The sequence below is a fragment of the Podarcis tiliguerta genome, assembly GCF_965153285.1.
Source record: "Podarcis tiliguerta genome assembly, chromosome: 14".
Classification (NCBI taxonomy): domain Eukaryota; kingdom Metazoa; phylum Chordata; class Lepidosauria; order Squamata; family Lacertidae; genus Podarcis; species Podarcis tiliguerta.
In genome coordinates this window covers 25,076,024-25,098,389 of record NC_139547.1, presented here as the reverse complement: position 1 = coordinate 25,098,389, position 22,366 = coordinate 25,076,024, and the positions used below count along the sequence as shown (strand labels likewise).

The window sequence follows — 22,366 nt, the reverse complement described above, 5'->3', positions numbered from 1 at the left end:
TTGGACTAGATGATCCTCAGGGTCCCTTCCAGCTCTATGATTCTATGACTCTCCTTTGCTTGTGTTGAGTCCCATATATGGGTGGTGCTTGGCGCAGATGAACAGCAGCTAGAAACCTATAGGTGGACCTCTCTCTTGACTTTCCACACCTGTCCTACATCTAAATGTTGTACCACACTGTCCTCGCGGTTCTCAAGTGGATGGAGACTGTCGTTTAATGGAAGAGATCCATCTGGCTCAGCCTTAGCAAAGAGTCCACCCCTCCAACACACATGTCCTGCTCCTTCGGATACCGGAATAAAATAGGAGAAACAAAGCAATACTGAAGCCTGGTGTTCCAAACTGCCTCCCTCCTTCTAATAACGACTATTGTCTCTCTCTGTCTCCCCCCATTCCCTCTGCGCCAAGCACAATCAATTTTCTGTATAAGTTAAAGTCAACACATCTGTTACGTTAGTCTTCCCTGACGCCCTACTCCCTCCTTCCCTCCTTCCCTCCCTCCCCACCCCTCCCATCTGTTCTGCCTGCAGCTTCCCCGTATAGCTTTGTTGTTGGGGTGTGTGTGTATGTGTGTGTGTATGTCTGTGGACGAGAGAGAGAGAGAGACTCCCTCTCTCTCTCTTCCTAGCTGATGGACTCTCTCGTTGCTGATCTCTCCTTACCTGGATGCCTGTCCTCAGTGGGTTGATCCGCTCGGCTCGCCAGAACATTTGGTCTGCTTAATCCCCCTCTGATGCCCACATTTGAGGGGCCAAGAGGCAAAAGGAGAAGAAGGGATGGGAAAAAAATGACCGGGGAGCAAATAAACAAATGAGTAGCAGCTCTGGAACGAAACATTGACTAATTCTGGTAAGAAATACTCCTTCTTTTCTTTTCCTTTTAATTCCTGGGTGCATTTGGCCCTACTTTGCTTTGGAAGTCCAGCTACAGTGCAGCAGTAAAGGATTCATCCGAAGAGCAAAGGCAGGGAACAGGAAGGGATGGCGGAAAGGGGAGGAGGGGAGAAGGGAGATTGCAAAGTCCCCTGAGCTTGTCAAGGGTTCGTTCGGGTGGTGCAGGTTCATCGGTGCCCCCAGCTCATATTTGGGGATGTGTGGGTTATGTCTTAAAAGAGCTCTTGAGTGTACCTGGACTACCGGAAGGGTTGCGGATGGGTGTGTTGCTTGGTTATTCCCCCTCCCCCAATGCACAGGACGTCTGGGTATCATTTGGAGACCAGCACTAGGCTTCAAAAGATGTTACATTGCAATCTGGTGCGTTTTGCTAGCCGCGAACTGGTGGTTTCTAGGAAATGTCCTGTTCCAGATTGGCCTTGGGGGCAGGTCAGAAGTGAATATCAGTTCAGAAGCAGATGTGGGGAAATCCATAAAAAAATTGAATGCAATAAACTTTTTATTATGCTAGCGAATTTATATTTTGCGTATAGTTGATCTCTCTGGGTCAAATTTAAGAGACAGTGAAAAAAGTACCAGGGGAGTGAGGGGTGAAAATGACCATGCGGGAACGTAAATTAAATGGAACTTTTAACAAAATGAACCCTCCCGACCCTAAATTATACACACCAGAAGTGCTCGAATGGACACTTTGAATATGATAATTTCCCAACCTACACCCCGGAGATGAGAGCAGGGATATTGAAAGGAACAAATATTTTGCCATCCCCATAAAAATAAAATGCAGTTGCATCAGAAATGAACTTGATTTATATATTTTAAATCTGCAAAGCCTGCTCATGTTGAGTTGGCAATGGTATGTTCCTAATGAGAGCACTGCTAGGTTTGTGCCAAACGTAAAGCTGTAGCTCCTTGGCTTGGCTCCAAGAACCTCAGCTGGCAGTTCCTGACACTCTCCTGTTACCTGATGACATGGATTTACTGGTGTGGGGTACAATCCATCTGCAATGATGACCTTTGGTCATAACACATGGACCTTGCCCACCTTGCATTTGGGGCTTCGCTTCTTCTTATGGATAGTATGCAAAGCTAGCACAAGTGGGACGGATAAGGAATAGGAATTCCCCACCTCAGTAACCGTTCTGAGATAGAGATGTGGGAGAAATGGGAACTAGTTCTCATTTAAGGCAAACATACATAATTCTCACTTTCAGAATCCAGATACGAACCGACACACAGCCATCTTCTGAAATTTGCACCTCTCCGAATTTTGCTCTGCCATTCTCTAGCCAAGAAATGTGTACAAAAATGCATATGCCAGGGTAGCGAAAACAACATAGAAAAAGGCATTTTATTAGAAGGAAATGGCTCTGGAGAAACGTGTGTGCCCGGTAAAATCGCAATAAAATGTGTCTATTAGGAGAAATTCGCAGTAAAAGGATGGTGAATTTTCATAAGGATTTAAAAATACATATAAATATCCAAAAATTGCTGTGGAGAATTAAGCTTAAGATTGGAAAAAAATGAGAAACAGAGAGAAACTGAAATGGACAGAGTCACCCATTGCTATTCTGAGATCAAAGTCCACTGTATGCTTATTGTTGTAAAGCACACCTCCCTTGATGGGTTGATATACAGGAGGAGGAAAATGTGCGAATGTAGCTTTCAGTTTGCAACGCTCGTTCCGTGTGCCCCTTTTCTCGCATCCCTACAGGCTTGTACTACGGTTACATTAAACCTTAATGTGAGGCTTCACTTCTACCAAGCAGCTGGGGTTTGCTAATCCTTTGAGTGGTTGCTACGAATGGGGTTCTCTGGCTAATAGTCTTTGCATTTGTGCTGGCAAGAATTTAAAGGGGCCAGACCTTTGAGTCCAATATAAGATGCAGGAAGGAGGGCAAGGGAAGAACTTGAGATGAGGTAAGCCGTTGCATTATTTTGGTTCAGAGGCAATGACATACGTGCATCTTAAAATGCTTTGCTCAATGGATCCTTAAGAATCCTAAGGACTCGTGTTCCCAAGAAACAAAGGCATCTAGGAAAAGGCATGATACCTGCATCTAAACTGGTAAAGTTGAACGAGGGTTTTTCTTCTTCCTGGATTGGTTGGTCCAAAGTTGATCATGAGCAAAGTCTGGATAATTTTATTTCCCCCAGTAATTCTTGTTTCATTTCTGCCTGTTTTACTGTATATCAGCCTTGTGGATAGGTGCATAAAATTACTAGCCCCCAAAACCTTACTAGTGCTCCTGATCACACATAAGACTATGTGGCCTTTGAAGGGCAAATTGGGAAAACACAATTTATAAAAAAGGGCGCTAGAACAGATTTTTGCTTGTCACATATGACCAGGTTAGTGCCTAATTTTCAGGCTTGTTAAGATCTGCTGATATGGTGGATTTGGTTAATTAGTTGATTCATTTGCCCAAACTACAAATATTAGCTACCTGTTTCATAAACATACCAACATTCTGAAAGTGCTGCTGATTCAGTGTTTTGATTTTATTATCTTATCACCCGTGAAGCCATGAATAACATCAGATACAAGTAACTCCAGATACAGTACGTGCGATTCTAAATTATTCATTCTGGCTTATTACTAATGGCTGATTCACCTGCAGGTATAACATATCAAGGTTGCTAAAAGTCAGGAAAGTGAGATTTTCTTGCAAGAAAGTAAACAAGGCGCTGCGATCTAAATCAGAAGGGTATAAAATCACAGGAGATTTACTTGTACAAAAGGCACAATATTTAATACTGTTGGACATATTCCACTCAAATGTATGCGATAGATGGGGTTTGGGTGTGTATCTAACAATAGTTAGAAGCAGTTAAGGCTGCAAGCCTATATCCACTTACCTGAGAGTAAGCCCCATGGAACTCAGCAGAACTTAGCTTTGAGTAAACATGTACTGGATATCACTGGCAGAATCTTCTTCTGTGTTGGTGTTAAGTCTGGGGTATTTGATGTTGTCAGGCTGAATACAGTCTGAGAAATGCTCTAAATTCTGTAGGTGAAATTTGCTGGTTAGGATGAGTGAATCTGTCTGCTTCATTTTCTAATTTTTCCAACCACCATGCCACATTTCTGCATGAGTTTGATTTTTTTAAAAAAGGCTTTTCAATATTAATCAGGAGTTTAGTAAGCTTTTTTCTTGTTATGTGTATACCAAGAGAAATGTATGCAAAATTTTTGCGTGCTAGTTCCCATACTATAATGCAGTTAAGTGCCTTACTTTCATTCACATATGCATTTTTCTTGCACAACTTCTCCTAAATCACACCTTTTTGTACACATTGATTTGGTTGGAGAACTGTATTGAAAAATTCAGAGAAGTGTTAAATTTTAAAAGGTGACCGTGCTCAGTTTTCATAGTGTTTTGAGAAGTGCAAATTAAGCAGGTTCATATTTAATTACAAACCAACCCAATTTCCTCTCTCATCCCTTGCTGAATAATCTGGAAAAGGATGTGTTGATGAAATTCTAATCAATGCTCTCAGTGTGATGTAGAAGCCTTTGTGTTACACAAAACTCTTCCATGCTAGAGGGGTGTGTGTGTGTGTGTGTGTGTGTGTGTGTGTAACAGATATAAATTATAAACATTTGTCTTCAGATAGTTTCTGTCTTAAGATGAGATGAAGGAAGTATTTACAAATGTACAACAGCATGGTTAGTACGATGAGAGGTCTCATTGAGTTCAGTGGGACTTATTCCCGATACAGTTGGATCTAAGTGCTACTTAAAACATTGCATTTCTTTGTCTCTATGGTATATTTTAAACTGGCCCTGTTTAAAAATGGGCGATACAATATTGCTGCATCATGGGATATGGTTCCATGATGCAGTGCATCTCAACACACAAGGGTTTTAAGAGGGAAGGTGAAAGATTAAGCCAGTTCTTGTGTGCCTCTCAGCTAGGGATGTGTGAATCTGTCAGTTTTGGTTTCTCTTAAATTTTTCATTCTCCCAATGAATGTTCTCCACATTCCTGCATCCCTTTGCAATTTTTTAAAAATAAAAAGTCCTCATGAAAATTCGCCAGCACTTTCGTGTGCGCTTCTCCTAAGATACATATATTTTGTAAACAATTTTGTCTGCCATACACATTTTTGGAAGCAGTTTTCCTTGATATAATGCATTTGTGTGTGCTATTCTCACAAATGCAGGCATTTTTATGCATGCTCTATCTCATATATACACATTTCAGTGCATATTATTTTGGTTGGAGGACTGCATTGCAAAATCCAGAACTATGTCCACATTTCAGGAGTTAGCTCCTTTTCAATTTGAGCATTCATTCGGGGAGTGGAAATTTAGTAGATTCACGATAAAATGCAACTCAAACTGAAATTCTTCACCAACTTAGCACACACACTAAGCATTCATTTCACACTCTACCCCCCAAAATATCTGGGGTGAGGGCAAAGGGGCTCCCAGGTTAAACTCTGCCCCCTGAAGGTGGAGTTGGGCTGTGGCGAGGTGAATTTCAGAAACACAGCAGCTCTGATGGCCATACCAAAATGTTTTTAAAGCTTATAAGCTCTACCCTTTTCTGAAAGTAAAAAGACGCCCCCCCCATGTTAAGTGCTTTCAGCATGGCAGGGCCTAGCTGAGCAAAAACACCTTCTCTGCATTTGTAGCTGCCTCATTAAAGATTGAGCTGGCTGGTGGAAACATTGACTGGCTTCTCTGTTGTGACGTTGTCAAGAGGAAAAACCTGCCAGCTTGCAGCTTCTTCGCTTTATCCCGGTCTGTTTTATATCCCTGCCCCATGCCTTATCCCTCCTCCCTGTGAAATGAAGGCGCCTCCCCCCCCCATTCCACTGCGCCTATCAACACATGCTTCTCCCCCACCCTTTCTCCTGGGACTTGATGCCTCAGCTGGTCCTGCTTAATAGCAGAAAACTGCCTCCCAGTGTGTGTGTGTGTGTGTGTGTGTGTGTGTGTGTGTGTGTGTTGTGAAAGCAGAGCATCATCTGACCCTCAGAATTTATTCACGATGCCCCTGTTGGCAATGATCTTGCCTAAGAGTTGCCTTTGGGAGAGGGGCAGGTTGTCAGTTTTGGTTTCCCATAGTTTCTCATTTTTCCAGTCTTCAGTTCATCAAATTTCTGCATCAGTTGGTACTTTTTTAAGAAATGATGATGATGGTGGTGGTGGTAACAACAACAACAACAACAACAACAACAATAATATCCTCCTGAAAATTTGCCAGTGATTTAGTGCACATTTCTCAATATTATATGGAATTTCCCCCCAAATACACATTTTTGCAAGCAATTTCCCCTAACATAACACATGCTGTATGCTATTTTCATTAACAGATGCATTTTAAAGCACACTTCCCCCTTGTAGATGCACATTTCGTACATATTATTTTGTTGGAGAATTGCACTGCAAATTCAGAGAAGTGTAGATTTCAAAGGAGAGGCGTGCTTTGATATTGGTTTGAGATGTGCAGATTTTGGTAGGTTTGCAAGCAAATTTCTCCCCTATCCCTAAAAGCCCTCCTGCCCCCCACCGGCAGCTCATGTAAAGCTTTTTGCAACTTTGTTGCTAGCAGGAAAAATCCACGCCATGAGACTCTTAATCTCAGGGTCTGGGGTCGTGCCCCACCTTGGGCAAAAAGATTCCTGCATTGCAGGGGATTGGACTAGATGCCTCTTGGGGTCTCGTCCAACTCTACAATTCTATGATTCTATGAATGTTTTGAACCGAACAGTGGCATCTAGTGCCTGTTGGACTTGCTAGGGGAGAAAGCAGGGAGCCCACCAGTAGGTGGAGCCAGAGCCAATAAGAGACAGAGCCAACTAATTCTAGTTTTGTCTAGATCCTCCTCCTTCTCCCTGCTGTGTTCTACAGAGGTGACACTGAGGCTAAGGAGGAGGAAGAAGTTGGCAGGCAGTGCCACCTCCTGGACTGGTTGTAAGGAAGAAGTCAATCAGGTTGACTGAGGGCAGACTGAGTTTAGTGGGGCAGTGCCCCACTTTTGTCTTAGTGCAGCCTTTCTCAACCTGTGGGTCCCCAGATGTTGTTGGACTACAACTCCCATCACCCCTAGCTAGCAAGGCCAGAGCTCAGGGATGATGGGAGTTGTAGTCCAACAACATCTGGGGACCCACAGGTTGAGAACCTATGGTCTTAGTGGATCACCCTGCAGGGGAACCAAATGTATAAATGCAGAATTTTCAAGCTTTGGTTCGTTGATAGCAATCGTACACCAGTAGAAAAAATGCTGGCTTTGCCCTCATACATCTCTTTGGGTTTCAGCTCACTCTCCTTCCTGCCCGCGAGTCACCTCTGCAGCCAATTCTCTTTTTATGAGAAGAACAGGCCGTGCTATTTGGATGAAATGTGTGAGCCCAGGATCCAGCCTCAGTCCTCCCTGGGGGAGAAATGACAAGCCAGTTTTTAATGTGGCATAAGCTGGTCTTGGCTTTGCAGAGAAACAATTACTTTAAAAGAGACAAGCAAATCACACTAATGAGATTAAAAGAAAAAGAAATATTAAAGCACTCTTTCAAATCCTTGTTTTTCATTCTTATTGTACTTCTGGATTCCAGCCACTAAGACTATTTTTCTCCACCCCCAGCAACAGTAAGTGCTAGAATCCATATTGAGATGAACCAATATGCTAAGTGTGCTGCAGAGGAGCGTTGCAAAAAGCTCCTCCCTCTGATCTCTGCAGATCAAGCTGTTGTTAGGCTATAAAAGTTGAGTGGCTGGTCCCATTTGGCAACCCGAAACCCCAGTGTCTTTAGTGCCCTCATCTGTCAGCATTTCCCCAGGAATATGTGCAAGGATGCCAATGTAGTGCAGTGGTTAGAGTGTCGGACTAGGACCTGGGAGACCAGGGTTTGAATCCCCACTCAGCCAGAAAACTCACTGGGTGATCCTGGGCCACGAAATGGTGGAGATTGTGTATAGCATTTTGAGTTCTTTGGAGGAAAAGTGGAAGCAAAATGTCATGATTAAGAGTAGGGGGGCAGAGCTGTGCGTGTTGCCCCTTTCCCAAACATCCTTATAGGTCCCAGTCCTACACACTCCACACCCAACCTTTCGACATAAAGCAGGAATGTCTGAATAGGGCTCCTAAATGCATTCAGACAAACAAACTTGGATTCAAACTGAGCATGCAGAGTTTCTGACCCTGGGAAGGTTAAGGAGTGTTCACATGCTAGCTTCAATGAGTGTAGCATGTGTATGTACACCTGTGCTCAGAAATAGCTGCGCTGTGTACATACATATAGTTATTCATATGTAATGCTCAATGAGTGTACAGTCAAGTGTACCCAAGTTGAGCTGTATAAACACACACTCTTTTACAAAAACACTTGCATGTGTGTAGAGACAGCTTGGATCCACCATAGGACACTGGAAAATATTTGCATGCCTGAGCAGCACTTGCCCCACTAAGCAAACCTAGCAGCCTGCTTTAGCCATGTATTAATGAATTATATATACAGAAACCAAACCCCTCCTACGAGCAGCTTGCATTTTAAAATACAAAGTTTTTATATATATAGGAAGCTGCCTTATGCCGAGGGAGACCATTGGTTCATTTAGCTCTGCATCATCTGCACTGACTGACAGAGGCTCTCCAAAGTGTCAGACAAGGAGGCTCTCCCAAATGTACCTGGAGATGCCGGGGATTGAACCTGGGACCTTCTGCATGCAAGGCAGGTGCCCTACCACTGGCCTACAGCCCTTCCTATCACTTGAGTGATGTCTTAGTGAGGTTTTTTCGGATTGTGGCTGTGGTGCTGAAGCCCACTTGGCCTTTTTGTTAAGCTAGGCCTGTCTACCTGTGTGTGTGTGTGTGTGTGTGTGTGTGTGCTAGGGGTAGTTTAGGGCTGGGGTGGTGAAACATTGAGAATGAGAAGGGGTGTGTGTGTGTGTGTGTGTGTGTGAGAGAGAGAGAGAGAGAGAGAGAGAGGTAAAGGTAAAGGTAAAGGGACCCCTAACCATTAGGTCCAGTCATGACCGACTCTGGGGGTTGTGGTGCTCATCTCACTTTATTGGCCGAGGGAGCTGGCGATACTATGCATGACTAAGCTGCTTCTGGCGAACCAGAGCAGTACACGGAAACGCCGTTTACCTTCCCACCGGAGTGGTACCTATTTATCTACTTGCACTTTGACGTGCTTTTGAACTGCTAGGTTGGCAGGAGCTGGGACCGAGCAACGGGAGCTCACCCCATCGCTGGGATTCGAACCGCCGACCTTCTGATCAGCAAGTCCTAGGCTCTGTGGTTTAACCCACAGCACCACCCGCGTCCCTGAGAGAGAGAGATACTCACTCTGTAAAACAGGAGCTCCTGCTTTGCTGTTTGAAAGCAGGGATTGTCTGCAGAATCTTGTTAGGTCTGTCAGCAACAGATGGCCTCAGTTCCCAACTGGTGGAAGGGATATTTCTGCCAAAGAAAAGTTGCCAAAGTGGTTGCACAGAACAGTAGCGAAAAGGGACAAAGGTTTCACGGCATCTCAAGTCTCATGCCTAGAAAGGTTTGTTGACATTCTAGCCACATTAATTTAAAGCCAATATACCACTTCAAATAGCCATGGTTACCCGCAAAGAATTCTGGGGGCTCTAGTTAGCTAAGGGTGCTGAGAATTATCAAGAGGACCCCCTAGAGCTACAATTCTCAAAGCAGTCTAACAGCCAATCCCCCTTCACAAGAAACTTAATCTGGGGGTTTGTGGGGAAGGATCTTCCACTAAGGAAGTGTGCTGGTCCCAAGGGTTAACTGTGAGGCAAGGTGCGAGTCCAGTCCAAGGTTGAGGGTGCAGTAGGGAGACAGTCCGTCAAAGCTGAAGCTGGGTCCAAGGCAGGGAGTCGGGTGAGGTCAGGAGCTATGGCAGAGAGGCAAGGCAGGGCGCAGGCAGGAACTGGCTACCAACAACGTTGCTCCCGCAGCTTGGGACTGGGGCTGGCTGGCTTTTATCTGCCCCGAGGCACAGGGTGGCCCCGGTCCACAGGTGACTCGCCTCTCCCGGCCTGGAGGTGAGCACTCCTCCTGCGGGAACTTAGTTCCCTCCACCTCTCTGCCCTGAGCCTCTGCAGCTCAGGCTCTCCTGGCTGGAGGGTTACCGGACCCAGAGGCAACCTCAGCGTCCCCTGACAGGGCTCTGAGTGGAGCACCTGCAGGCAATGGGTCCTCCATCACCTCAGGAGCCAGAGCAGACTCAGCTGGTGCCTGCACCTGAGGATCCAGCACAGGCGAGGACCCTTTAGGCTCAAGCCCCAGCCCCGGCTCAGCTGGTTATGTGCAGGCTGGGATTCCTCAGGTTCAGCCTCCGAGTCCAAATCCCAGGCCATCACAGGAAGCCTTTCTGAACCTGGTGTGTTCCCGAGGTTCTGGACTACAACTCCCATCATCTCCAGCCAGCCCAAGAAGCTAGCAAGGCACTCGCTCTCCAGGGTTTCTCATGGAAGTCCTACCTGGAAATGCTGGGGACTGAACTTCATGCAAATGACATCCACTCTGTACAATATTATGGCCACATATGGTATACCTCCTGCTGAGTGACTCCTGCAGCCCCGGTTGTAGTCCAAAATATCTGAAGGGCAAGCTGTCATTTCCAAAATGCCCTTCAATAGCAGTCTGGCAGAGAGCACATTGAAGCCGTCTAAGCTGCTATGAGCTGAGCATTATCCCTCCTCACCTCCAGACACTCCCCACACAGCTGCGTTTCCCACCTTGAAACTGAAACGCACCAACTGTTTCATCTAGCTATTGCCAGGAGTAGTTATTTGCATAGATTCCACCCCCCCCAGTTTTTACTAATTATGTTTATTGTAAATGTTTTCTGCATTCCCGTTGTTTCTGTAAGTTGCTTTGAGTCATTTATGTGAGTTAATAGCAGCAGCAGCAGCAGCAACAACAACAAGAAATTGGAGTGCCTGTATGTCAAAAATCATTTTTTTTTTGCAGTTTTTATGTTATTAAAAGCAGCTGAAAACAATTTACAGTCACAGGAATAAGATGGGTCCTAAAGATATACATCTTAAGTGTCAAAAACCAGGGGTAAAGAGCTGCCAACTGCTTGTGTGAAAGAGTGTTCACTATGTGATTTGTACAGCTATTGTGTACAGAGACTATACACCCATTAAACATTATACATGAATAATTGCACAAGTATAAACTATTTGTGTACACAGGTGCAGAGACTGTGCAGTCATTGAATGTAATGTGGGAACATGTTCCACGAACAGATTTCTAACACCATGGTTGTGGCTTAATGTTTCTTTTTTAAATTAGAAAGAGCTTACGAAAGTGGATGGATTAAGAAAGACCCCTCCTTTCGTCCTTTCTTTTTATAAAGCAGAGTGTAGCATAATTTGTACATGGAGAAATTCAGTGGAGCTTGGAACACTCTTTCCCCTATCTTGATAGACCTGCCCATTTAGACTGCATGTTCAGGAGCAAGAATGGTGCATATGAAGCAGGGAATGGAGTGGAGTCAATGTGGTGCCCTCCATCTGTTGTTGGATTCCATCTCCCCATCAGCCCCAGCCAGCATGGCAAATAATCAGGGATGATGGGGATTGTAGTCCAACAGAATCTGTGCGCCTTGTTGGCTCTAGGTGTTGTTGAACTCTAACTTTCATCAGCCCTAGCCAGCACGGTCAACAGTTAGTGCTGATGGGAGTTGGGAGTTCAGCAGTCATGATCCACAGGGATGTCCAGAATGGAGAAAGGCTGGTGGTTCATAAAGCTCCTTGTCAGAAGTTCCTGGTTCCCCAGTCAGGCAGAAGGGTGAGACAGGACAAGTCAAAAGGTGGTACCTTGGAGAGCAACTTAGATGTGAATTCAGGACCATGGACAGTGCTTTTGCAGCTGAATTCAAACAGGCATGCTATCTCAGCAAGATTCTGGAGTAACAGGATGAGTTTTATAGCACTGTGAAGGTAGTCATTAACTGGAGGTCCTCAACCTCAAGTTAAAGGGCAGGTGCTTTCTTCTGCCACTGATGGTTCAGTGGGATTCCCAGCTGTGCAATTCTCTCCCCAGGGCGTTCTTCATCTCCTGAGGAGTCTCCTGAGGCTGTTGTTATTGCAGGACTCTGCCTTTGAAGATTCAGGGGAATCAGGGCTTAGTAGGTGGGCTTTGGTACCCACCAACCCATACCAGACAACACATTCAAGGGTCATGCTATTCTTGAATATACTTTCAAGTAAATTTAGGGTGGGGGGGATGGTTCTTTAAAGTGGGAGTAGGGAATCTTCTTCAGCCCAAGGGACACCGTTCCTCAAGGGACACCTTCCAGGGATGACATGGCCTGAAACAAAAGCAGGTGGACTCTGTGCCAAAAGTGAGTGGGGCAGCAGATAAGACTGTTGCCAGAGGTTTCTACACACATACTTTCCTCCATCTTCTACCAAGGCAAGCGAGAGGCATTCTCACAGTTCAATGTTGTATTCAAGCCAGGGAAGAACCAATTGAGGAGGGTGTGTGGCAGGGCCCATGAAAGAGGGCAGGACTGGGGGGCAGGCATGGCCTATGGAGAGTCCTGAATGCCAGATAGAGTCCCTGATGGGGGGCTACATCTAGGCCCCAGTACCCAGCTCCTTTCAAGCGGCATCCATTTCTCCCATACCCTCCAACATTTCTCCAAAAATGAAAATAGGGACGTCCTATTCAATAATAATAATAATAATAATAATAATATAATTTTCTTATTTACACCTTGCCCATCTGACTGGGTTGCCCTAGCCAGTCAGATATAAAAAGATAACAAAACATATATAAAAAGATAACAATATATATAAAAAGATAGCAAAACAGCAAACATTAATAAACCTCTATACAGGGCTGCCTTCAGATGTCTTCTAAATGCTGTATAGTTACTTATCTCCTTGGCTTGGGGGGGGTCTCATAACTCCATACCCTCCAACATTTCTCTGATGAAAATAGCGACGTCCTAAGAAAAAGCGGGACATTCCAGGATCAAATCAGAAACCCGGATGACTTCTGTAAATCAGGGAAAATAGGGACACTGGGAGGGTCTGTTTTCCTTACTCTGCCCAGCTGGAGCCTGCCATGAGGGAGCTGCGTGGGGAAGGCAGTTACGGCTGGATCCTGTTTTGCAGATGTGAGACTGTTCGAGAGGCAGGACTGTGGTCCAGCTTGCAGCCGGCCAGCCCCAGCCAGGCCTGATTCATCCTCCTGCAGTTCTCCCCCACCCCCCTGCCCCACCCCCACCTGCCAAGTCCAGGATGAAAAATCCTTTCAATATTTAAACAGTACCACGGAACAAAAAACACCAGCTGGCTTCGACTGTGTAGGCAGAGAAAAACGAGGGTGGGGGAGAGGAAGAGGGGGGAGGCTTTTCTTATGCGTTTCACTAATGAGGCTCTTCCCTGAGGTAGCCAGGCTGGCGTGCTTTCATCCATGCAATCTTCTTGGAGGACATGAGGGCCATCCTGGCTTGTCAGCCACTCCCTTCACTCAGGAGGGTCTCGGGAACCTCATTAGAGATGCTGGCCTGTTTTCAGAGCAGCCTTCCAGGTGTAAATCTAACTTTCAGCACTTCAGACTTCTGGGATATTGCTATGCTAAGCTGCAAGCCTGATAAATCAAGATGGATGCAAGGGATCTCTTCCCACTCAGCCAACCTGGACTTTAGTGGTTCCATTCTTTTCTTTAAAAAAACCAAAAACACCCTAAACATGACCCAAAAGGACATGGGAAGATCCTTGGTTGCAGCGCACTGCAGAGCTGCCTGCCCGAAAAACAACCTTGGAAGCCTGCATGTAGAAATGTAGTCCATCGGGGGAAGGCTACACAAAGCTTCCTCCTACCCCATGATATGTTTGCTTCCTGTATGCAGACTTATAAGTACCTTGAGAGAACATTTTCATATCTTGGAACATAAAGCAATATTTTGCATTAAATCGTTGTTGGTTTTTTTGAGGTTTTACTTGTGTGTGTATGTGTAGCCACACTTTCTGCTTTTCATTTTTTTTGCACCCCTAGCTAGCTTTGAGGCTGATTCTTGGGAGGCCTCCCTTTCATCTCTGAATGCAGCGGAACATAATGTTCTGCTTTAGCATTGTGTGTGGATGGGGGCAGGCTAAGAGCCTGTTAGAAAGGTGCTTGATTGAAAAAGGAGAGGAAGCCAGCTTGAAAGAGGACTTTGAGGCACACTGGGATTTGGGGACTGATGTGCTAAACCGACAGGGGTTTCTACAGAAATGATGACAGAAAGAAATTGAGCAAACAGCCCCTTCCCACCCCCTATTCCTCCACCCTTCCTTCCTTGGCTACTAGCGACAATGGCTGTGTTCTGTCTCCAACTGTTCTGGACGCCACACTCAGAGCACACTGCAGTCATCCAGTCTCAAGGTAACCAATGCATGAACTACTTGTGCTGTTTGGTAGTGAGGAAGTGAGTGATGGCATACAGTGAAGATTACATTCTTTTCCCCTGTTCCAGCCCCCCAGGATTCTTCATTCCATTCCCCTTCCCATTTTCCACCCCCAAAAGGCATTCAGTACTCTGTGGCCATGGAGCATATGCAGAATGTATTGTGCTTTTTTTAGGGTGGGGGGGGGAGTTGTGCCATTACAGTTCCCCCCCAAAAAACCTCTCTTTTTGGGGTATTTCTGCAAGCCCCTGTGGCTCTCTAAGCCTGCTCCTTGTTTCTCAGTGACTCTGTTTGGTCTATAACCCTGTCAGTACTCACTACTCGAGTTTGTTGTTAGGAGTGATACTGAGGGGGGGGGGGAATTAATTAGCAGCTTTTGTAATTAATTCCTGTCCTTGCTTTTGTGTTAATTAACTGCAGTCTGTCCAAAAGAAAAAGATGTTACTAATGTGGCGGGGGGCAGCTCTGAGTTGAAGTGGATGTGTCTAAATTGCACTGGCTTCTTCTTCTTTTTAATCAAAATAATTTCGGCGTAAATTTCAGGCAATGCCTGGAAGGGGTTCCTCTTCCTTCTGCAATGGTGTTTTTTGTTTAAAGATTGAGCATTCAATATCTTGACAGCCTTGCAGAAGGAAGGCCCACCAGTTTGGGGGAAGGGGAAGGCATGGCTGTGTAGAGACATTGTTAGATTCTGCTGGTTGATGACCCTTAAGCTAGAAGCAAGCAAATATCTATCAGAGCGGGAGAGTGCTCTTGTGCTGGCCAGTTTCCTATTGGGGCATCTGGTGAGCCATTGTGAGAACAAGATGCTAGACTAGTTGACCCCACTTTGGCCTCATCCAGAAGGTGGACTCTTTGCCTGTTCTTACGAGGGTGGCGTGCAGTTATTTCTCCAGCACGCTGCAGCCTCCCTGCCTGCCCACAGTTCCTGATTTGAAAATGGACCCATATGGGGAGTTACCTCACAATGGCCTCTGTAGTTTTTAACCACAATTTAAAATACAACAGAACAATGCAAGATTTGTCCCCTCCGGATGTTGCCAGACTACAACTCCCATCAGCCCCAGCCAGCATAGCCAATGACTAGGGAGTTGTAGTTCGGCAGCATCTGGAGGGACAAAGGTTAAACAGGCTTTCAAGGTGAAGCCTCGTCAAATGAAATCGCGGGCAGGATTTGAGATGGAAACAGCGGAAAGAAAATGATAAAATAATTGTAACAGATTAACTTTTTTCTAATAGATAAAAGATTTAATGCAGTAGGGAAGAGGAAAAACACTCTGGAGGCAACGGTGGGAAGTCAACTTATGAAACAATGTAATTATCTGGTGTGAAGGTTATTGTGAAAATGTTTGGAAAATGTTAGTACTCACTGGAAGGACAGATCCTGAAGCTGAGGCTCCAATACTTTGGCCACCTCATGAGAAGAGAAGACTTCCTGGAAAAGACCCTGATGTTGGGAAAGATGGAGGGTGCAAGGAGAAGGGGACGACAGAGGAAGAGATGGTTGGACAGTGTTCTTGAAGCTACCAGCATGAGTTTGACCAAACTGCGGGAGGCTTTCCCAAGAGCCTGGTGTAGCACAGTGGCTGAGAGTGAGTGAGCTGGGAAGTTCCTGGTTTGAATTCCACTACAGTCACAAGCCCACTGGGTGGCAAAGGCCACCATCTCTGAGCCGAGCAGTGTAAGGATTGGTGGTGGAATCTCCTTCCTTGGATGGTCGTCTGTCTGTGGGGACAGGGGCTGCCACCTGAGTCAAATTGCTTCACTTTGCCTCATGCAAGCACCAACCTTTGGATTCCACCCACTGTGGACAGTGGGTGAAGTGCTTTGTCCCTCTGGAAGTATGCCCACAAATGCCACCCAGGAGGACAGAATGAAGCACTTGGCGGCTGCAGTCCTTTCTACATAGACTTAAGTGAGTGCAATTAATATTGAACTCAGTGAGACTTTCATCTGAGTCGACACACATAAAACTGCTCTTTTAAGTAGCTGCTTCTCATGGGTCTCCAATAGGCTTCAATACCTTACAAACCAAAATGCCACCACCTGGTTATGGAGAATTTAGAATTAAAAAAATAATACAGCAACTCCTAATTAGCAGAAAGAAAGTCTATCCTCAATATAGGAGAAATTCACATGAGCCAAAATGGCTCTTTTAAATAAAATAAGTGTTGATTTTTAGTCTCTTTGCTTCCACCCATTCACCACCATAGATAGATGTAGGCAGAAGTTTCAGATCCATTCCAGCCTTTTTATTCTGCCTATGTCTCTCTGCCTCTGTCTGCTTCGCTCTCCTCCCTTCCACATGGGTTGTGGCTGCTGAAGGAGCCAGGTTGCTGCTCCATACAACATTAGAGTGTGCCTGGGCATACCTAACACATCCTGTGCACACACCTATGGGAAATTGTCAAAAATTGTCAAAAAGCCGCTCAGAATGGCTGGGGAAACCCAGCCAGATGGGCGGGGTATAAATAAATTATTATTATTATTATAAAAATGCATATATTATGCAAAAGAAGATGTGCATATTAGGGAAAATTCACATGAAGATGCTGATGAATGTTCCCGAGGCCTTTCAAATAACACCCCCCACCCCTGCAAATTGATATGGAAAGGTGGAGAACTGAACATAAAACAGGAAAAATAAGAGACCAAAAGAAACTGAAAATGACAGACTCATTCATCCCTATTGTGGTTTGGGCTGGATTGGGACCCTTGGGAAGGTTAAGACCTCTTTCCCAGTACTCCCAAACCATGCTGGGGTTTTTTTAATATAAAAAAACACAAATTATGTTCTGTACCCTACCCTGGACTCTGCATTGATGAAAGGCAGCTTATACTGCATTTTAAATAAATTCATAAAGTTGTGTGATGTAATTGTTTCTGGACTGTACCAGTTCAGATTGTTGGGTGTGGATAAAGCTGTACTGGAGATTTCCCCAGAGTGAAAAAGACAAAGTGACTTCCTGCGCGTATAAATCTAGCATGCCAGGAAGAAGGTTTTCAGGCTAGCCGCCTCTCTCTGGCATGTTATTTTTGTATGTTTGCACAGGGAAAGAAATGCTTCCCCTTCTGAAATGCCGTATTTCCAGGGGAAAGCATGTTTTTTTGTCTTCCCATTGCCCACTGTGGATTAACTCACTCCTCGCCATATGGCATTGCATTATGGCCTTTAAATACAAAGGAAGCGCAATCTCGACACAACCTATTCTCCAAGGAGTCATTGAGGAGGTCACTCGGGGATTCGGTTTCTGCCTCTTAATACCATTTGTGCTTAGAGTCTAAAATAGGAACCATCTGATCTCGCACTTCAAGGAGAGAACTGGCCTCCTTTGCTTTCAGCTGTGTTTCATGTAGACTATTACAGGGCAGGTACATTTCTAGATACCTTCAGCTTCTTTGAAAGAGGTAACCCTTCTGAATAAACCAAAGGCTACTCCGTGTGTTGAGCGGAAGGGATGGGAAGGTGCCTCTCTCCCAATATTCTTCTTGTAAAAATAATTCTAATTTTATTTATAAATCCATGACATCAACATGAGGCCCTTCTTCATGTGCCTTCTCCTCGAGGGGTCCGGAGGGTGGCAACACGAGACCGGGCCTTCTCTACAGTGGCTCCCCATCTGTGGAATGATCTCTGCAGGGAAGTTCGCCTGGTGCCCTCATTCTACACCTTTAGGCACCAGGCAAAAACATTCCTTTTTAACCTTTTAACCTTTGGTTGATCTGATTTCCATCCTATGCCCTTTTAAAATGTGTTTTTTGGTAGGGGGGCTATTGGGTTGTTTTTGTTTTTATTATGTATTTTGTGGTTTTATATCTTGGTTTTTGTTCTGTGAACTATCCTGAGACCCCCCCCCCCAGGTATAGGGCGGTATATAAATTAAATAAATAGCAATAATAACAATGACAATAACACGTGCACAACAGTTCACTACATGTTAAAAGAGAGAATTCACAGACACACTAAATATACCCGCTTGGAAACAACCATAAGCAGGGGCAGCCCATTCTGTTTTGCTGCCTGAGGCAAAATGGGAATTGCCCCCCATCCACCACCACAACTGCCACTGCCGCAGCGCTCCAGCTCTCACTGAACTGGGCAGGAGCTGGGGTGTTCCTCAAAGCATGGCCACTCAGCTACTTCCCTGGGAGGGAGTGGGGAGCCAAGCGGCAACACAGCGTACGGGAACAACCCAGCTCTTGCCAAACTTGGCAGGAGCCGGTGTGCTCCTCAAAGTATTGCTGCTCAGCTTCTGTGTTGGGGGGTGGGGTGGGGAAGATGAACAGCAATGCCACACACTGGAACACCTCCCTCGTGGTGGTGGAAGTGATGGGAAGGGCAGAGTGCTGCCTCTTGCTCTACTACCATCTGAGACCGGTGTTTGACTCCACCTGATGGGCGGGTTGTCTTTGACCATCAGGAACTCCTTAGCCAGGGAGGTGTTGTTGGTTGTTTTGGGGTGGGGGTGGCTAGCTACTGATGTCATCAGCTTTAGGTATACAGTGGTACCTCAGGTTAAGAACTTAATTCATTCTGGAGGTCCATTCTTAACCTGAAACTGTTCTTAACCACTTCAGCTAATGGGGCCTCCCGCTGCCGCCACACCGCTGCACGATTTCTGTTCTCATCCTGAAGCAAAGTTCTTAACCCAAGGTACTATTTCTGGGTTAGTGGAATCTGTAACCTGAAGTGTCTGTAACCTGAGGTACCACTGTACTTTGGGATGTGTATTGGCCTGTTGTTGGTAAACCTTATGCATGCTTAATTTTCCCTGATGCATTTGAAACAAATTGTTAATTGCTGAACTGTTAGTACTGCCACGATATTTTAATCATTACCATGTAATATAGTTCCCAGGCTAGTCTATTTAGTCTTTTTAAACTGCTTTGAGTGCAAAGGTAGCTGTGGAAAATGCAGCAGACGACTAGACACACTCTATGGAGAGAAATAGAAATTCAGGGAGACAAGATGGGAAAGAGGTGAGGAAGAGAGGGGGCGAGGAGGGAAGTGCTTTGTCATGGTAACCCTCAGCTTCTTCTCTTTGCCAAATGCCTAAGACACAGGGCCATCTTACCCATAGGTGCTAGGGGTGCGGGGCACACGGGCGCGGGCTCTCAGGGGCACCAGGCTGAGAGTCCAGGGCCCAAGAGTTGAGTCTGGGGAAGAGCCCATCCGTCGGTTGGAGCACCACAGTGGGCTCTGTGTCGCGAGTTTGCGGGCAACTGAGCCAGCGAGATGCTGAGGCAGCCATCTGGCTCCGCCCTCCTGCGTGCCTGGGACTGGGCAACTGGGGGGGGGGGGGCACCAGGCAGGTCTTTGCACCTGGTGCTGCATATGCTTAAGGCAGCCCTGCCAAGACATCATGTCAGCATTGAGATGAGGGTGAGACGGACAACTGGCTGGCTGTAACTGGACAGGCAGGGGTTGGGTGGGCTGGTGGGCTAGAAGGATAAGCTGTGCCATGCTTAGAAAGAATGGGGTCCAAGCGGTTTGCCACTTGACTTATGCTTTCTAGGCATGGGTCTAAGCATTTCCCCCTTGCCCTGCTCCTTTCTAAGGGAAAACCTGCTCTTTAGCTCTAAATCAGAGCAAATGTCAATCCAGAGAATACGAAGGAGTGGTTTTCTCTGGGGGAAAGCAGTGGGACAAGAGGAAGTGTGGATAAGCCCAGGGAAAAAAGACAGCAGGAGTCAGGCAAATGCATGGGTTTACTCCAGCGGAAGAATAAACCACCTGATTGGCGAGCCGAGCCAACTTTTTCTCTCTCCATGACATCATACTGCAGGGAACCCCCTCACTGCGGATTCTCAGGCACGGACTCTTGTCTGACATTCCATAAGAGTAGAGATGGAATGAAGCAGGCAGAAAGGCAGGGAATTAAGGGGCTCAGATCCTCATGTTGCTGTGAGACTGTCAGAGTGGGAAGACAGATTTTTCACTCTCCTGCAAAATGGTTGTGTTGCATTCGCTGGGCACTTGTTTAAGCCTGTCGATGAGGGACAGTCTCTCTCAACCTGATGCCCTCCAGATGTTTTGGACTAGAACTCCCATCAGCCCCAGCCAGTATGGCTGTGCTAAATTCTGTGACTAAATTTTACCTAATATGTTTTAGCTATAATGCTTAGATTCGTGGCTCATCAGCATCTATGGCTGGGATCTTGCTTTTGACAAAATTGCTGACACTCTTTCTCTGTTTTTAGATTGTCAGAGTAGTGGGAATATGTGGACGGACTATAATTCAGTTCCAAGGCTACATTCCTCAGAATCAGCCTTGCAAACAGGTCCAGAAGTCTGTCGCTCACAAAAATTGCGAATAGCCCTCTCCACCTGGTAGCATATGCTGAAAAGCAAATGATTCCGGAGGAGGCAAGATGGTTTTTGGTAGTTCTCCTTCCCCACTCCAGCCCCTACTAGCACCACCTGAAATGAGCTCCAGAAAGTTGAGGTCTCTGGAGAACAAGGTTGGAGGTGGTGTGGGCAGCTGCAGGTGGAAATAACAAAAAACCACCAACCTTCACTAAAAGCCCTGCTGTGAGTGCAAGAATACCAGCTGGATCCTACCCATTGGACATAATGAAAAATTAAACAGCACAATGGAAAAAAGAAAAATTCAATAAAACCAAAGAGCAAGTCTGCTGGAGGGGGTGGGGGGAAGAAACCATACAATGCATGAAGGCCCAAGATAGATTCATCCATTATTTTGTGACTTAACGCTGCAATCGTATATGCACTTTATCGGGTAGTAAGCTGCGGGCAGATTTATGTCTTACTGTGTTTTGCAGTACAGTAAGCCTGCAACTTACATACATTTAACTTGTGCAAATTCAGCATCATACACATGACAATTTTGACAGGGGATGGGGTTCTGGGGAAAATGACTTTGGCAATCCCACCCACAATTTAATCCAAGGTGTTTTGACTATACACAATTTGGCTTTAAGCACGATCCCTGGAATGTAATCCCTGCATAAACCATGAGCTTCTATGAATTGGACTCAACCCTCAGAAATTTTGGGAAATGGATGAAATGGGGACCATTGGTGTGTGTGTGTGTGTGTGTGTGTGTGTGTGTGTGTGTACATGGAAAAGGGAGAGACATGTTTGTGTGAACTATTTGCTGAATGGGGTTGTGACTTTGCCCCTGACATTTTTTCTCCTGCAAGCCAGAGCTTTCAAACAACTGCACAATTTCCCCAGCATTCTGGCTTTGAAATAAGGCTTCCAGTAAGACCAATGGGATCTGTTTGCATCGCCTGTTGCAGGAACATTCTGCTAACTTATTGTTGGCCATAATGCTGTTAGTCAATCTTTTCAAGTATTCACACTTCTAAAATGTCAGACTTAAAAATACCATAATTCCTTAAAAATCAGACAAAAACTTCTGCCACTCTTTTCTAATCACAAACAAACAACCTCCTCCTCCACCACCCAACCAGCTCTTACTTTTCTGCAAAAAGCTGTTCTTAAAAAAAATTAAAAATTAAAGTGATGTGGAATATGAACTTCTTGAAATAATAATTGGGGGAGGGATAGGAAAGTAATTACATTCTAAGAATCCCCTTTATACTCGAAGAACCCCCTTACTCACATGGCTCAGGATTCCTGAAGTATTAGACGTACATGTAATTGAAGGAAACCTGTCACTATATTAAATTGAATTATGACATCATTCATTGGATTACACTGTTTTGGAGAGGAAATGTAAGGTATCTATGGAGGTGCCTTTAGTACAGATTGGTTTAAGAGACTCAAATCTAACATTGGGTTGAATGGTTATAATACCTATTTGGGAATATGAATTCATAATAATAATAAAAATATGTAAAGGACCCCTGGATGGTTAAGTCCAGTTAAAGGCAACTATGGGGTTGTGACACTCATCTCGCTTTCAGGCCAAGGGGGCCAACGTTTGTCCACAGACAGCTTTCCGGATCATGTGGCCGGCATAACTAAACTGCTTCTGGCACAACGGAACGGCATGATGGAAGCCAGAGCGCACGGAAACACTGTTTACTTTCCCGTCACAGTAGTACCTATTTATCTACTTGCACTGGCGTGCTTTCGAACTGCTAGGTTGGCAGGAACCTGGGACAGAGCAAT

The 22,366-nt window shown here is 45.4% G+C and overlaps 1 protein-coding gene across 1 annotated transcript in view; it reads left to right on the top strand.

The window, feature by feature from the left end:
* The first annotated feature begins 534 nt into the window (after positions 1-534).
* SV2B (synaptic vesicle glycoprotein 2B) overlaps positions 535-22,366 on the top strand; it is a 70,598-nt gene continuing 48,766 nt past the window's right edge. The window contains exon 1 of the mRNA XM_083412007.1: positions 535-849. The gene's annotated coding sequence lies outside the window, so the exon portion shown is untranslated. The remainder of the gene's footprint in view (positions 850-22,366) is intronic.